The following is an 18,708-nucleotide window of genomic DNA, read 5'->3' on the forward strand; positions in this document are numbered from 1 at the left end:
CCGGCCATGAGCCACGGTTTTTCATCTGTAGTTGACCTTGTAGCATGCTCTCAGCTGTGGTACATTCAAGGGAGTGTAAGCACGTCACTATCTTCCTCCGAGGCTTAATGAATAGCCCTTGTTTTTTACTTCTGAGTCACTTGTGAAGAGACCATGAATTTGTCCATTTCAATCGTTTCGATTATTTACTTCTATTTGATTTAATTATACTGAATGTCGTTGCTCTTCTTGCCCTCTAGAGACTTGCTCACTGTGCCTTGGATAGACTTTATACACTTTTAATTGTCCAATACTTGGATCCAGCAGATGTTTTCTTCTTCTCTAATCTAAGATAAATATGTCTCTTCTGCCTCCCTTTGTGCTTTGCAGCTATTCCTTCCAAATAGCATCCGTGATCTCAAGCCAGCATATAGTCCTCTTTATTTTGCACACAAAGCTGTTCATCCAGCGTCTCCTAACTCTTCCACCCTGATCTGTTTCTGAGGTAGCTGAACTGAATCTTGACATGAGCCGGTGTCCATTTTCCAATTATGGCCGTCCTAGCCACATTATGTATTCCTCTATAGCAAGCTTCTATATGTCTTTTGTACCGTGCGTTACTGCGTATTTACACTTATTGGTCAGAAAGTATTGCATTAATGATTACTTTATCATTTTGTACATGTTTCTCTTGTTACTCCAGTTACATCGTCTCTCTTAAGTATTTTCATATTGTTTCAGTATGGCTTTGTATATTTGCTTCATGACATAACTCTGCCCTTATCAGGTTTCACTCAGTGCTCCATGATGTCCAATGGTGCGTGCTGACATGCTTCCACACTGCATCCTTCCACACTTTCAGTGTGCGCAGGTACATTCTTTACGGCTGTCTGAGTGCATATCGTCTCACGTACACTCGATGCAGTATAGGAACAACACATGGGTTCCCATACAGAGCTCTTCTACTGTTCCAATAAGACGGCGGTGCAGGGGCGGGAGTTAGATATGATGTATCCAACTGCTCCTCTCCAGGCACTTACATTGAGATCATTATAATTTACCTTCACCAGGGCAGCATGCAGACTTGTTCCTGAGACCCTGCTTGCATACCCTCACGGCTTGTGTGATGCGTCAATGACATGTTTCCTCCTCCGCATGCCCATTGCGGCTCTGTATTTGTGTGTCATTATCCAGGACCCGATTAACACTGTTTTGCTTTTCCTCATTCCTCTCAGGCATCATGGCAATAGAGAAGGGCCTTGACTTGCGCGCCGGCCAGTAGAAGAATTACATCATTTTGATTTATTAATGAGTTATTATGGGCATCTGGCCGCTTTCTTAACATGTACATTTGTTGAAAGGTGGTATTCTGGGGGCAAATTCAGGTGTCAAATCATACATTATTAATGGGTTAAAAATAAAGCGCGACTGTTACATTATTCTTAGTTGTTAGAGTATTGCAAAAAGGTAAACCATCTACGTGGGCACACGGGGAGACAGCGTGAGGGAGGCACAGCTGCCAATTTGGCGCCTGTCATAAAGGAGTAAAAAAAAATGCGACGTCTAAAAATAATGCACATGATGTGCTTTTTTAGGAAACCTTCTCTTGAAATGTGCAGGCCACCTCATCCAAAAATGTCACCTGTGCATTTCAGGGGTGTGCACCTTAGTGCAAATAGTGTACTGGATGAGGCTAAAAGGGCCATTTTTGAAACATTCTTAACACAGAAAAAAACATTTCTATCGCTGGTTGAGGGGCAGAAAAGCAAGTCGGATAGCGGTGTTTCCTAAAATTCACAGAGGAAACATTTTGTTTTGTGCATTCTTTAAAGTGCACCCCATTTGTGAATTCAGGATGCGCCTTTAAAATGTGCAGAAATGCACCAGATTTGCACAATTCTGCAAAGGGGGTGCAAAATGGCAACCGAATGTGCACATCTATGATGCAAACATTCAGATGCCGTCTGTGAATTGCGTACACCATTTTTAGGTTCAAGTTAAGGCGTTGCGCTCACATGAAGATCCCATCACTAGCGCCAACAAACGTTTTGAGAATCTGCCAATTAGTAACACTATAAAGGGTCAGTGAGCAACATGGTACCTCACGTGACTTCACAATAGGCACCAGCTTGAGGTGAGACTGCCTGGTATAGACCAACCAGACACAAATGAATCAATGTTTGCCACAGGTGGGTTAGAGTAGTTACTACCCGGAGGTTTGGTGGTCCAATAGGCCCAGCAAAGGGTTTTGTAGGGTAGGTGTGCTCTCTGCTATGCCAAGGAGGACCTTCAGTTCTAAGTGTGTGTAGCTAAGAAGGTGTTCTGTGGTCTTAGAAAAATTAAAAGAAAGGGCACTTCTTACACATCTGCTTTCATAGGCGAAGTGCAGGAGCTTTCGAGAATTGCTCTGACATGTCCAAGATTGTGTCAACCCTAGACACTTCAAAAGGGTGCCATTATTTAGGTAAAGAACACATCTCAAAATGAAACCGATCACCAAAATAGTGAAACAGAGCAAGGCATTGTAATGCAAGGGCCAACGTTTCACAAACAGAATTGTGAAACCCCCCTCCTCTAAACACAGAAAACTTGACTTTATGTGGAAAATGAGAGAGTAAACTAACAGCAGAAAAAAGAGATAAAGTAATACTGAAGACTCTTGCTTGAATTTAGAAACCGTCAAATAATCAAACATTAACAATAGCATCAGAAGAAAAGGTGGAATTTACTTCACACTAGAACATAACCAATGCAGAGACAATAGCTCTGCCTTCTCCCCTCGTTCCTGCTGTTTATCCTCTGTTCATACCCTTCCTGACATCCCTCTTCAATCTGTCACTCTCCTCTGCCATCTTTCCCTCCCCCTTGAAGCACGCTCGAAATAATCCTATACTGAAAACGCCTTCTTTAAATCCCTCATTACTATCTATCGCCCAATCTCACTTCTCCCTTTACTCTCAAAAATTCTTCAATGAACTGTCTACTCATAAGTGTCCTCCTTTCTTAATGTCCATTCTCTTCTTCCCCAACCCAATCTGGTTCCCGCCCCGCCCACTCACCTGAAGCCGCTTTCCTTCACGTCACTAATTCTCTTCTCTTTGGACGCCACTCAAAATCCTCCTCTATTCTGATTCCTTCCCGACCTCTCAGTAGCTTTTGACATGGTCCACCACCCCACTTTGCTTTCTTCATTCTCCTCACTTGGTCCGTCTATCACTCCATAGTTTCAGTCTTGATTCTCCATCCATTTCTTCTCCTTATCCTGGGACACCCACCATCCCTGGCATCTCCAATACGGTGCCCCTCAAGGTTCGGTGCTGGGTCCTTTACTCTTCTCTGTCTATACAATTCCTCTATTTTATATCATTCAATCGTTCAATCTTTCATCTAATTTCTATGCTGACGATTCACAAATATTTTTCTCTTTCGTGACACTTTCTGACTCTCTTCATGCTACTGTCTCATCCTGTATTTCTGCTCTCCAATCCTGAATACATTCCCACTTTCTTCATCTTAATCCCTCAAAAACAGAGATCCTCTACGTTCCTCTTATTTCTCCCACTCCTCCTCAACCTCTTTCTGGTATCTGTTTCCCTCCTCTTTCCTACCTTTTTCAGATTTTGACTGCAATCTTGGGGTCACTTTTGACCCATCACTTTCTTTTTCTTTATATATATATTTGACTGCCCACACTTGCCCATTTCTTCTCTTTAATATGCAAACCATGCCCTTTCCTCTGTTTCCATGCTGCTAAACTCTTTATCACTTCCTCTATTTTTTCATGGCTTGAATACTGGTCTGATTTACTCTTTGGTCTTCAGTCCTTCCACCTTACTCCTCTTTGTTCTGTCTCACCATCTACCCCCTCATTGTTCCTTCACTCTCAACATCTTCATCTTCTCACTACCACTAAACCCCTTTGTGCATCTTCATGTTTTTGCTTTCTCTCTCCTTGCTCCCAAGTCTTAGAACACTCTACTGCCTGATATCCAAGCATCCCCCACACTTCACATATTTCGTTAGTGCTTAAAAACTGATCTTCTCTGTTCGATATCACCTCCTCAATCTTCTTCTTTGAAATTCTTCTCATCATTGCCTGATTTATTGTACCACATTTGGGGCCGGATTCATGGAAAAGTGAGCATTGATCCCACAAAGTCCCTGTGCCGAGAAGGGCTTTGCGAGTCCCTGCGCACATAAGAATTAGTGCATGCTTTGTACATTTATTGAATGTTCCCCGCAAAGTAACCCTATGGGCAAGTCATGGCTGGAAATCCCCCATCACGCCAGCATGCAAAGAAAATCCAGCCACATACACCTACCTTTGTGGGCTCCTCGGGTGCAAAAATATTGCACCGAGGAAATACTGCGAGGGGTCCCCCTCAACCAAGCCAGCATCCCAGCAACACAGCGTGGTGTTCCCCGTATCTGCTAACTGCACCCGGCACCATGTGTACAATTTTCCGTAACTTAGGTAAATCTCTGGTCAACCTGAGTGCAAACTCCACGTAAACCACGACTGCACCCTGCTACTCTGCATATGCACACTCCTAACTCCAAATGGCATCCCAACTGTGTGCACACACCCCTAAATTCCAAATCGGATCATAACTTTGCACTGTGATTCCTATGCGATTGGGGCCTTGTGTCTGCTTTCACTTGGTGGTGTGATCGGGAGCTTTGCATGCTAATTTCCCCGATGTGATTTTGTGCGGTCAGATCCATGAATACGCATTGTTTTGCGAGGTGCTGGGTGTGTGAATGGGGATCATGCATGTTCCACCCACTATTTAAATCTCTGCGCAGGCCCAACCCACACTCTGCGTGGAGTCTCATGCATGGAGCTTGACTGCTCGCAGAGGCTTGCTGGACATGCGCAAAGTCCCTGCAAGTTGTGGAAAAGTCTTGCAAAGTCGATTCCCGGAATCAACACAGGGGGTTTTGTGCACAGAATGGCACACAAAATCCCTACTTACCACGGAAAAAAATTCCATACGTAAGCCCTTTGTTCTCTATGCAGAGTGCCTTGGCAAAGGCGTTTCAGAAATAAAAATAAAATGCAAATGCAAATAGTCTATAAGAGTAAAATCAGATACTCCTCACAAAAACAGGGGATTTGAAAAATTGCTCCAGAAGGAGTAAATTATGTTTTATTGGTATTGCCAAAAGAAAGTAGAAAGGTAAATCAGTCAAGGAATGCATAATTTATGAGTCTGTCCATCCTAAAAGTGGAGGAAGACAATCTCAGCCTGCAATTTTCTGTTAAAGATGTCTGTACTTTTAATCAAACAGAGAGAAATGCAGAATGCAAGAGATAATATTTTCTGTTGTGCAGAACTGTAAAAACATACTTGGAGATAGGTTCTCATTTTTGATTAGCGTCAAACATATCTTAAGTACACAGGATAAGCTATGCAGCCTTGAGAAGGTAATGATCCTCTTTAGAGTTCTAGGAACTATTTTCTAAGCAAGACTAAAAGTAATGTGAAACATCAAAATGTACTGTGACGGGGTGCGTACCACAAATAACCACGCAGACTCTCAGATTATGTTCCAAAAGTGTTTATTGTTATTTTACAACAGACAATGTGGTGGTTAGGTCATGAAAAGGGATCTTCAGGGCCTGCTGGGGTCTTGGGATGTTTGACACTCGGGCCATCACTCACTCACTGCTTTTCCCAGTCCTTTTCCCACCTCCCTAACCCAGGCATCCCTAATGGGTGTTAGTTCAATTGAACAGTGCCACCTGTGGGTATGCTTTTGTCTGGGACTAATGGTGTGTTTCCTGAGCCAATGGCTACCTGTTTACCCAGGAGTCTTCTAGATGCCCCATAAAATACCTTGCTGAGTAGTCAATGGGTGTTCTGGGAGAGGTGCCTTCTTCCACACTGTACTGCTCATTCTCCTTCCACACCCAAAATTAACTGACCCTTCTCTGCACTGGGCCCCAAGATGTTCTCCTCCCACCATACTACTGTGTCTCAGATGTTCCACTCTGTCTTCCTGCCTTAACCCTGTGATATTACTTCTCCTCCTGCTCCTCAGTTCCTCCATATCTTACTGTCACTACTGCCTACTATCTCTGATGGTATCTTCTCACCCCTCCTCCCTTCTACACTACCTCCTTGCCTCTCATATTCCTCTGTTATAACTTCCCTCTATCCGCTCTTACCCCTACTCCTATTCCTCAACTCCCTTTCTACTACTACCGCCTCTCTACTCCCCTAGCTCTCACTACTACTACTCCCACTCTACTGCTACTGCCACTTTGCTACTACCACAACTACTCTACCACCTCTTTCTCTAGTACTCTTCATGGCCGTTGCTACTAATACTTATTACCACTCCATCTAACTGCTACTCTGCTACTCCCACTACCACTACCACTACTTTGACTCCCAACTACTACTGCCTCCTCTCTACTGCTTCTCTATCACTAGTTTACTCACTCCTTACTCTCACACACACACACTCCATAGACCCTTCTCTCCAATAACCTCTGCACTCCTTTCGCTTCTGCCTTCTCTAGTCTCTGTGACATCTTCCACCACTCCTGTCCTCACCCAACTAACCTACACCAAACCATTCATACACACTTTTTAAATACCCCGCCCCTCTCATTATTAGTCTACCTATCTTGTCCAATAGCTTATCTTACTTCAAGTGATTTCACTGGGAAAGGGCTTAGCAATTCTTTCAAACACTCATAAGGGCTTGTAAACCCCACCCCCTATTTATGGAGTCTGACTGCATTTCTAATCTGGAGCCTGTAGGGGCTCACAGGGACCAGTTGTCCTTTCAGGCTTCTCTGGAAGCCTTTGCCAATTAAAGGCCTAGTGGGCTAGTGGTGTTGCCAATGCCCTGGCCTTGCTAGATCCCTACCTTTATTATTAAAATCCCAGGTGGGTTAGTGGATTCGTCCCCAAGGAATCTATCGGGCCCTTCTTTAACGGACAAGCGTCTGGTGGTGTAGTTGGTTTATTTACTCAATGGCTTCCCTGGGGGACTAGTGGTGTTTCTTGGAGAGTCGGCTAAAACCAGATGTCCACATCGGGTCCCGCGAGGGAACCTCATAATGAGGCGGAATGGGTTTAACGGGTCCGCCACCATTAGTGGCACCCGTTAACCCATTCCGCCAGGGACGTAATGAGGCCCTTAATCTTCCTTGGACACAAAGTTAAGAGCTGGTTTGTTGTGCATCTCATATGATAACGATGCTCACAATTACAATTAAATGCGGTCTGACATGCTCACATGTTGGACAGCGTTTAATTTTCATTGTGAACAATGCTTACCATGCATGCTCACAATTACAAACTGTTGGGAGGTTTTACAAAAGTCCTATCTCTGAACTACCCAAATGTGTGTTAGGAATGGCTGAGCTGGCAGGCTTAGTCTAGTTGGCACGCAGTACTCAGAGCATACACTTAGTCCAAAGAAACACTTGCACACTAGAAGTTGTCTAAAAATAAGCACTAATTATATATACACTAAAGCTTGTAACTTTTAAGTAAGGTAAGTACTATCACACAGTAGCATTAAACACAATGGGCCTGATTCATGGAAAATTTGCCCAGTTCAAAGTGAATTTGCACTGCTGAAAAGTGACTTAAAACTGTCAACACAAACCCTGATTCATGGAACCGTGCAAAGTGTATTTTTTCAGGTCAGTGGAAAGTCCGGGCAAAGTCAGTGAATAGACATTTTTGCAGCACAAAATGATTTTGATCGGACTTTGCACAGCAAAATTCAAGGTTTGTGTTGGCAGTGCAAAGTCACTTTTCAGCATTGCAAATTCATGTTGAACTGGGCAAAAAATACATGAATCGGGCCATATATATTTAAGCAATAGCAAAAGGATAAAATATACTTTTGAACACTTTTAAAGTAACGCAAAAGTGGAAGAAACTTCTGAAACAGGTAGGTAAACTGTAGACCAACTTGTATACTTTAGTTAATCCGTGCCTAACCAAATGTTATGAAGTACAGCCCTATTGTAAGTGAGTCTCACAGAGTCAAGGGAGAGCGCACAGGGATCCAGTGACCAAGGGCCAAAGAAGAAAAGCAGGTAAGCAGTAAACAAGGCAGAGTCTATGAAAAGTTCTTCAGGTCTATAGCAGAAGATTTCTTTGGGAAAGAGCACAATGTTATGTTCACCCCAATGTAGCCCATTGTAGGCCTAGGAGGGGATGCAAGTAACTGCTTAACTGCAACCCTCCGAAGCACAGGAACAAAGAAGAAGGCCTCAGGTAACTATTTGGGACTGAACAGTACCTTATCAGTGAAGAAGCTTGTGCAGCAGGACGGTCCACAAGGACCACAAGGACTTGTGCAGCAGGACAGCAGACCCCGATTCGGGCGTCTTGGTGTTGGTGACTGAAGAAAATAACTTACAATGCATCTGATGGTTCCTCTCAAGTGGCTCGATGCCCAGCAGAAGATCTTCGCAGCACTGGCTCATTGGTGTCTTTTCAATGCTTGGGTGAAGGACTGTTGTCGTGTGGTAGACTTTGCTCCAGTTCTCGGTTCTTGTTTCGGCTTAGGAGACCTTCAGGAGTGGGATGACTGTAAGGTTTTGGACAAAATCGCACTTTGGTTGTAGTTGCACCGCAAAATGGCACAGGACCCAGGGTATTGGTGAATTTCAGGCCGTGGAGGTCGCAGCTCTTCCAGGCAGGGCACAAAATGCAGTTTGTCTTGGGACTGGTTAGAACCACCAGTCCAAGGGAGAAGGTCATCCACTTCAGAAGTTGATGTTGGGACAGCAGCGGTTACTCAGACGGCTCCGGCATTCGCTAGAGGTGGCTGTGGATGTTCTTCTTCTTCTTCTTTGGATCGTCAATTGAAGTGGTCGACTCAGCTTTTCTTTTCCAGGACCCTCATCTTTTAAGCATGAAAACTGGCTGGGCCCACCAATCACCAGACATGCATTCATTCAAACCTGGGAGGTGGCTGTACAATGGGGACAGCCAGCCTCCCAGCACAAACTGGTTCTAGGCAGGCAGACTGCAGGATAAAGACCAGTAGAGTTTTGGTCACCTCCCCCACTTCCTGTCCTATCTGCACTCAGAGTCCGGATTTCCTCTGTGGCAAGTGACTTTTTAAACTGTTTTAGTCTTTGCCCCGGACGAGGACTTGGTGATCTTTTCTGTTGTGGGGTGGCTCTAATGTTTCCGGGCAATACTCATTTTTTGCTGAGTTTACATTATATTCTGTGTTTTGGGATCATCGTGCCATTTTTTGTGCCGTTTGGGATTTCTTTCATTCTTGCTCTTTCTTACGCTTCTTTGTGATTTATTGTCATCATTACTTTGTATGTACCACTTCATTAATTATTGTAAAGCGGTTTGGTTAAAAGTGCTATAGAAAACAATAAAAACATATTAAAAAACTCAGTCACACCTCCCTCACGGTTTAGATCTTGCACAGGATTTTAATCCAGACAAGTACAAGCACTGAACTTTTGACATCCCCCAGAGACTAATTTAGTGATAATATAATTGTCTCAGCTTCAAAGAGATAATCAGAAGACCCACGCAAGGTTCTGAGCCCACACAAAGAGCATTTTGTGGTAAACTCAGGGGTTTGCACTGTCTTAAAAATGGCATGCATTGGGACGAAGGTCGTTTTTTCACAGTATAAAAATAAAGCATTTTTATTGGTAAAGAAAGGTCTCTGTTGTTTTGGCTCTTGTGATCAAGAGCTAGGACTCACTATGTTTTCTTTGGTAGCTGTAAAAACAGGCCATATTAACAATACTGCCTATTTTTGTCATCAGTGTGGCCAAGAACCAAGTATTATTTTAACACATGCAGTATATACCGCCTGATTCTGACATGTATTTTAGCCATGCCAAAGGTTGAGCGATATCTCAAGCCACGTGGTTGTTAGGCATGCTAGCATGTACATTTCAATATGGATTGAATTGTATTTAAGCAGTGAGCATATATTAACAGTTATGAACAGATTTCCCCATTCTGTCTAAATATCTAGGCTGGAAACCAGACTAATCTATTGCTTGGGAACAAATAGGTACACTACAATAACAATACTTCTGGGCTGTATTCCAATGGTCAGGGATGTGTTCTTGTTGTTGTGTTTGTTTAGGTAAATAGTTCTGAATGTTTCAGTTATTCATAACAAATTCCGAAAAGCCTACAATGGACTACAATGCTTCTGGGCTAGGCCAGATTCAAGGAGGATTGTTGACAAACTTAGCTTCAAACTACAGCCTTCAAGTGAAGATCTTAGCTTCTGGCTGCAGAGGGGAGGAGATGGTGTAGGAAAAGAACGCTCTGATGATATAAGAAGCAGTCCTCTGGTGGGGGCAGTCAGAGAGAGTGCTATTTGTGTAGCTGGATGAAGCGAGACTGGAGGCAGATGAGGCTGGGGTGCCCAGAGAACAGACTGGAAACACTCTTTCCATGCACACCTATGGAGAGGTGAGGGAGGTCATCCCTCCTTTTTCTGCTTGGATTATGAAGCACCTGAAATAGCATTTTGGGGTTTTTGAGGATCAAATGACTTTTCTTTTTGTTTTTTGCAAAGAACTTCTATTTTTGACTGAGCTGCTCAGAGAAGCGTCCCTACGTATGGCAATCAGCTCACCACCGATGGACATATGTTATTCATAATTGGCTGTTGTGCATCATGGTCCATTCAACTTGATACTAAATCTGTTACGCTCACCTGGTTCCCACGGGGGCGTCGACCGGAACTGGGCCGCTGTTGTTTCCACCAGCGTGACGTGTAGCGCCGAGAAGACAGGTGGAACTAAAGAAGCTGGGTTTGAACCTCTGCACCAGAGCTTTACTTTTGTCACTTAATTTCTCCAATGCCAAGAGACCACCTGTGAAATGAGGTCAAGACAGTGTAAATATGCAAGGTCCTTATGGAACACTCACTGTACTGATTTATTTGCTGTGGTAACAGCCTTTCCACTTGATGTATTGGTTAGTCCACACACCTTGACCCATGGCTAATAAATACAGAAATAATATAAAGAATAACAGAGTTACTGTGCAAGAGCATCATTTCTGTCACATACAGGGCAATATGCCTCTTATAGAAGTGCCTAACAGATTTGTTTATCCTATTGGTGCATAAATAAAAAGCAATACAGTCAAGAGTTTGGTTATGCAATTACACCTTATCAGGTGTGCTGGATTGGGTGTTATTGCTAGTAGCACCCTGGGTTTTAAATCGGTAAACTTGGGGTGCTAAGAGCAATGTATTTTGTTTCAATGAATGGGATGCCTTGTGGCTTCCCCTTCATAGAAACAAAATACTTACTTAAAATGGCTGGAATGGATCTGGAAGGCGGGGCTCCATATGTCCATGGCTGCCCAGAAGGATGGAGCCATGGAGGCAGCGTTTGCGCCGCCACCGCTGAAAGAAATCAGGTAAGGGGGATGGAAGGGAATCAGAGACTCACAGGGAAGGGAGGGGGGGAGATGGTGAGGGGGGCGAAGCAGCCATCAGGTTGCTTGGAACACAGGCTTGGATCATAGGATTCAGCCTGCGATCCAAACAACCTGATTGGTTAGCTCCCCCAGACCAGGTGCTAACGGGAGTTACTGTAGAGGAGCCAGTAGAAAAAACATTTTCCCATTCACAAAGAATTATCATTATTAATAATGGGAAGAGTGGCATGGATACAATTGAATTGGTAATCTAGGAGGAACTGAACTTTCAAAGTCTGAACTTGAGAGATGGCAGAATTATTGGCCCCAAGGGTGGGGTGTCACCATTATCTCAATATGCATTGGCTACCTAGGAGAGATCAAACTGGGTATGATATGATTTAGGCCAGCGGCCAATGCTGTGTCCAAGTCTGCTCCGGGAAAGCTTAAGTACCACCTATATTTACAGGGCCCCATAGTCACCACAATATTCGACTGCTGCATTTGTGAGTGTGTGTCAGACTTCCACTCCTCAAAATGTTCCCTCTGTAAAATGTTGACTGACTCAATAAATTCAAAAATGCATATATGATTAAGTAGCATTCGCCCGATACCTACAGACTCAGGGTCCTGTCACTACCACCTCATCAACACAACCACACCCTCATCCTAAAGTGACAATAACAATCAGGCAAGTACAACTGGTGATGAAAATGGTCAACACTGAATATCTCCACACACTCTACATACTTTTGATGGATCTACCATGTAAACTAATACATTATCTGTACAGAGGACATGATTTTCCTTGGCCGTTGTACACAAACGTGGAGATGTTTTGCATGGACCAAAGTCTTTGTGCACAAGTTCGATATATCAAGCAAACAAGGGTGGAGAAAGGGGGCAGCCCTGCCTAATTCCTCTTGTTATAACCCAACCTCCCTTAGACGTTGCACGTTAACTCAGTGCCTTGCTCTCATTTGTCATAGAAAGCTTTAACTTCGGCCTTAAATCTTTCCCTGATCCCTAGTCTGCACAAGTCTGCCCACAGGTACTACCAATTAACATGCTCAAAGTATGTCTCTGCATCTATTGCACAGATTGTTAAAGGTTCACTGGATAATTGGGGTTCACCAAGACACATATGGATAAGATCATTTAGATGCTTTTAAGGGATAAATCCTTTCTGGCTTCTTTGTATTAAGATACACAGGTGTTTATTCAATCTATTAGCAAGCACATTGCCATACCATTTTGAATCACTCTTTAACAGGGAGATTGGTCTATGATTCTCACAGTACTTCAGAAATTCCTCTGATTTGCGAATCTGAAATGTAAGCCTCATTCCTTGTTACATAGTCTTTGGATTTTACCAGAACCACTTTAAATAATATTTTTAAGACTGGGGTTTTGATATCTGCTACATAACATTAATCTGGCACATGATTGAGGCTTGTAGCTTTTCCACTGTTTGTTCTCTTTATGATCCATACTATTTCCTTGTTACAGGTTGATTTCTCCAATTCAAATTTCTGACAGGAGTGAAATGCAGGTAGCTCCAAATGAAATACAAATGTGTCTGTGCTTTTACCAGAGTAGATTTCATAGAAGAATATTTGAAATTATATCCCCAAGATCTGACCCTGATTTCAATATTCAACCGTTTCTTGAATAATACATATTCAAATTTGTATTAACATTTTGCCCTTCTTGTTTTTCTCTGTGTTGTCTTTACAGATCCTTTAGGGCTTAGTCCTGGCTGCTTTTTGTTTTGTTCCATGCTTGGGGACAAAGAGGAGATGTTTGCGTCTAGTAATCTCTTGTTCAGAATTTGAAATACGTTTTGCACTTTTCAGGTTTGAATTTTGCAGCAAGGCTGACTCATCCTTTCATCCTCTTGAGGTCATAAATTGAGTATCATTAAATAGGATAATAATAATGCCTGTTATTAAAGCATTTACAAGCAAGAGAAATCTGCATGAAGCGCTAGATTGTTATCTTTATATTCGCCCCTTGACCAATCCCTTGCAGGAGTTCAAACAACAGTGACATTCACTTTGCCTAATTTGTACTTAAGTTCTGTTTGCATTACCTTGCTTTTAAGAAGTTTACCTTTTTTCCGGAACAGGGTACATAGCTACATGGGGTGTAGAGTGCACATAGTCTGTTATACTCTACAATGTAAGGAAGGTCAGCCTTGACTTTGTTTGCATCAAAGTTGACTTTAAATAGTTTATGAGTGTACATAGACGCGACAACGCTGCATAACTCATACCTTCTTTAAAGACTGTGCTGCCAATGTCAACCAATGCCTGATCTAGGGTTAGACCGTGTGATTTGTGAATAGTGACTGCATATGCAAGAGACAGAGAGAATTGTTCTCTACGTACATACATGTCTTTGAAAATAAGGAATCATGCTGTTGCGCGTCCCCTTCTTTTAACTTCTGAAAGTTTGTCAAAGTCGATGTTGACAAACTGAATGTTGTCATGTGGATACATCTGGAAGCCAAAAACTGTACCAGTTGCTCCATCATAATCAGGGAAACCATTGGGGAATTGTCCTTTTGGCATCACTGCACTAATTCTGATAGTATGTGCCTGCTAATTGCCCTCTACAATATATGGCTAAATATCGAAGCCAGGTTGGGCCCAATGATTTGAGAAATTGCGACAATTTTTCCCTATGTTAAATGGACGATGGGCTTGGTTGGTGGGATTAACTAGCATTATAAATATAACCTTCATTCTCGTTTATACCCTAAGGCCTCCTGAGAAAAGATTGACTGTAACATTTTATGTCCACCCCGACTATTTTAATTACAGTGAGATTATTGATCTGTATGTTAAAGAGACATTGGGGAGAGTAGGATTGACAATGTTTAATTTGAATGTTTTGCATTGAGATTCTATGAAAAATGATGGTTAAATAGTTTTTTATGTTTATCATTATTATTTGAGTGTTAGGATGTGATGGATATTATGCCATTATTCTGTTTTATAATTTTACAAAATGTGTAAAGTTTATTTCGTAAACTAAATCACGTTAAATATTAAATTAGTTGCTCCATTGACTAAACCTTGCTCTACGTCAATGTTTGTTTCAGAATTAGTTTAAACACAATGATAACATTTTCTCCAAACCAGCTGCATTTGAGATACATTTTTATCAGCTATTTAGTCGTGCTGTTGCTTAGGAGTGTCATGCCGTGCACTTCCAGTTTGTCTGTGGAGCTAATGTGCACTATTGGTTGCATTTCTTTTTTTTAACATCATCTCATTGAATTGTGTCCAACTTGCCGGGGTTGGCATTAAGGACATACATTTTACATTTTTTGTGCTAATTGTGCCATGCCATCAGGAGCAGATGTGTCATGCCCTTATAGCTCATGGATGAGTCTACTATTTAAGATAAATTGTGCATCTTTAGAGAGAAGACCAGTCCTGATGCTTTCTAAAATGTCTGCAGACTGACACATGTTTTGAGTTAGTTCTCTGTATTAAAATGTTGCCAGAGATTTATATTTCCTATGCTGCCAAGCGTGAGAATTTTTGGTCCACTTGAATTTCATTAAGACAACTCCACGAGGAGGACCATGGAATCTTAGACCTCTAATTGGGCATTATCCATGTGGCTCGTGTGTGGCTTGCAAATATACAAAAAAGATGCAAAGTTTCACCTTTGGGAATAAAACCTGGGTTATTTCGACATTTCAGCAATTGCAAGTCCGCACAAGTAGTGTACTGTATCGAGTGCCACTGTGGCCTACGATATGTGGGACAGACCATGTGCAGCGCCAATACCTGCATCTCTGAGCATAGGTCGAGAATCCGTTGTAAGAATGAAACTTCACCTTTGGTCCAACATTATATGCAAATGAAACACGTGCCTGACAAACTCCTTTAGTGGATTCTTGAGAAAGTGCAAACCGGTCTAGGAGCACAACAACACCTATTGAGATTGGAAAGTCCATGGATCCACAGATTGGATAGCTGGGACAACGGGCTGAATGAACAGTACATACCACTCTAGACACTAGGAACAGTATGGCTCCCAAACCCCTATTTTTTAGACATCTTTCAATTGTGCTATTTCATAACTGCATCTATAGCGTAATTTCCATATAAAGGCAGTTTTTTGACCAACTTAACCGAATGTGCATGCATAATTCCAAAAGTCCTCTGCTTCCCCCGTGGCACCTTTATTGCGAGTAAGGCACTCACCTGCTGAACATACCACACACTTCACATTGCAGCCTGAGAAGCACAATCAGGGTGACGGGGTGAATAGTCCACTCATTTCAAAAGGTTTTTGTGTCACACCGCTAGGCTGGAGAAAGCACACTGAGCCCGGTTGTAACGCATTTACATATGCAACCTGACAGCGCGCATTCACATGAGTTGGTTTTTTTGGTTTTTGTATTTTTGTAGTTTGCGATTTCATGCAACCTTCCCCGATCTTGCAGGGGGGCGGACTCAGTACGGACCCACACACATACCCTCTGGGGTCTGACCTATTGGCAGCACGCAACGGAGCTACCACCCTATTCCCTCACTCTTTCTTCCGGGTCACGTGGACTCCACAGACCAAGCCCCCAGTTGCCTAGTAATAAGCAACAGACACTGGGCGTCATTAACAATGCCATTTTGGAATGTGGAAAGAGTGATTTAGAGCCGCCACCGGTTTGGAAACACTAACCTATTATGGATGATCGCCGCTACTGATGCATTTTCAGGTAAGCGTGACCGCTGACCCACACAGATGAGGCTACAGCTCTTAGAAGAGCTGCCACACGAGCAGAAACTCCATGCCCTTTTATGTCTGTCTGTAGGCATGCTGTTCTTTATCACATGAAGACACTGGCGCGTACCAAACGCACCTATTTAGGCACTCAGCAGGACTTCACAGGACACTACAGAGGATCGCTGCTACTGATGCATTTTCAGGTAAGCACGACAGCCGACCCACACAGATGTGGCTGCAGCTCTTAGAAGAGCTGTCATACGAACAGAGAATCCATCCCCGTTTATGTCTCTCTGCAGGCATACTGTTCTAAATCACATGAAGACGCTGGCACGTACCCAAACGCACCTATTTAGGTATTCAGCAGGACTTTTTAAGTCGCCCATTTTCCGAACGGGAAGACCACCTTACGGACAGAACAAGGCAGCAACTTCAAGGCATTTATAATTAGGAAATCATGGTAGGTTTACTATTTTACTTATTCCTACCAGGTTCTGCTCTGACAACAGGAGATTTTGGGAGCTGGGAGACCAATAAGAGAGGTTGTATAACTAGTCAACACATTTTATTTACCTCAATACAGGACAAGAAATGCCATTGTTTTACTACATAGGCACCATATTAGAACCTGTGATCCATTTACGCCGAGTGTCCCGGCCATTCCGCTGTGAGCTTAAGTCAGAGCCGCGGAGATTGGAATGCAGCCTCAATCTCACGTTTCCAGAGATTGCCTAAACCCCTCTAGGTAAGAAATTTCTCTGCCAATGTTAGGTGCTTTTCTAGCAAAACGTATCCGTACAACTTGTAGCAAGCATGTTTTCAAACATGTTTTTAAGCATGCTTCTCGGCACTATACCCCACTTTGAAACTTAAGCTCAATCCTTTTCCCTTTTCCCCATAGGGTACTTTGACTCCATCCTGATAAAGGTGGCAGCATAAGACCACCGAAACGCAGACAGCAGTAAGGGGGTTTGCTTCCGGATCTGAGGCTGGACAGATGAACAACAGTCCACTTGGATCTATGGACTATCTGGAAGCACAATGATATGTGTTTACATAGATTTTTACCCCTACATGTGTAGGCAGACCCAATGAGGGCTTTTCATGCAATCCATTGAATTGGACCACAAAGAACCAAGATCTAGCTCACTAGCAGTCTAGCAGATGGGATAAAGATCTCTGTCATAAATTATACTGTCCAGCTTCCCTTAACATGAGAACTATGGATTCCTTAATAAAACACCTTAGCAGAAGCTACAAAAACTAATGTCTGACTAATTGAAAGAAAGCCTTGATCCCATATCACACTGGCACAAGGAGGTCTAGCCCTGAATTAAGATTAAAGGCTGTATGTATATATGTTGAATTCTGAGTATACATAACAACTCTCCAGTGTATGGGATCGAGATCCAAACTGCTTTTTTTGAAATTGTCAAATCATTTTCATGCTGTTTAGAATTTCTCTTTAGTTCTATCTAAAAAGATTATTAATGAATTATTTTCTTATTCTCTGTACCTAGAGACACTCATTATTTTCCCCTTAGCACTGGGTCTCTGTCCACTCTTTACTATCACTTATTTTGTTTTTTTCCCTCCCGTTTTTTCAAAATGAGATTGGAGGGTCATTTATTTATTCATTGTCTATTATTGTTTTTTATGTAATTTGATGTGTACAACAATTACAACAACTGTATATTCAAAATATAACGGCATATGTGTTGTTTCTCCATATAAATCATGCACTGAATGAGATTTCTGGGATTACATTCAATGTAACCACGGTGTGAGGTACTCTACTCATTTAGCACATTTCTAACATTTACAGTACCACATTTTTTGCAGCGATTTGTCTTTCGTTAGCCAAGTGTGCGGTGGCATTGCTTGAGTCCTAAAGTTTTAAAAATAGGTTCACCTTTCACTGGTGTTAATTGTAGGAGATCTCCAAAAACAATAGCATGTTTTCCTCCAAAGAGTTCTTTCTTAGTCTGTTTTAAGGACTTCTTGTAATCTGAGGTGAATTAAAGCCAACATTAGGTTGAAGACCATACTCACCTCATATATTAGGAACATTTTTATTTCTTTCAGAATACAGCATAGTTCAGTAGCAGTTTCTGTTGATAGTTTTTAGTACTCTAATTTGTTTTGGTGTTCTACTCGAAGGAGCAATATTCAGTGTAAACTTTCAACTCCTATGTTGTAGGCAGCTAAGTTTGTGGAGGCTGTTAAAACAGCTGAAAGTTGTTTGTTAACTTTTGTAGCAATTTGCTGATGATTTTTATTAAGAAGGTTTTGCCTGAACCAGCTTCACCACTTACATAGAGGCATACAGGGTTATAATTTTAACAGCTACAAGTTTTACTTTCATGCTGCAAACCATGTTCAATTTGTTTAGTCACTTCTAGGAATATGCTAAGTTGCTCATCATTTAGTTGCAATTTCAGCAGTGCCAAGTTTTCTTATGATTGCCCATGTTGATACATGGTGTTTTCTACTTCAGTCATAGCTATTCCTGTTTTATTTACTGTGAGTGACTCTCCAAGTGGTTCTTGGCTTCCTGTAACAGAAGGTTGAGTGCCCAAAGGAG

At 42.3% G+C, this 18,708-nt stretch overlaps 1 long non-coding RNA gene across 1 annotated transcript; it reads left to right on the plus strand.

The window, feature by feature from the left end:
- The first annotated feature begins 16,031 nt into the window (after positions 1 to 16,031).
- Positions 16,032 to 17,792, plus strand: LOC138580496 (uncharacterized). Its single transcript, XR_011304274.1, has 5 exons — positions 16,032 to 16,116; positions 16,213 to 16,327; positions 16,424 to 16,584; positions 16,708 to 16,869; positions 17,026 to 17,792. It is a non-coding gene; the product is annotated as an uncharacterized lncRNA (long non-coding RNA).
- Positions 17,793 to 18,708: the final 916 nt, after the last annotated feature.

The sequence above is a fragment of the Ambystoma mexicanum genome, chromosome 3p, assembly GCF_040938575.1.
Source record: "Ambystoma mexicanum isolate Mex_15411 chromosome 3p, UKY_AmexF1_1, whole genome shotgun sequence".
Taxonomy (NCBI): Eukaryota; Metazoa; Chordata; class Amphibia; order Caudata; family Ambystomatidae; genus Ambystoma; species Ambystoma mexicanum.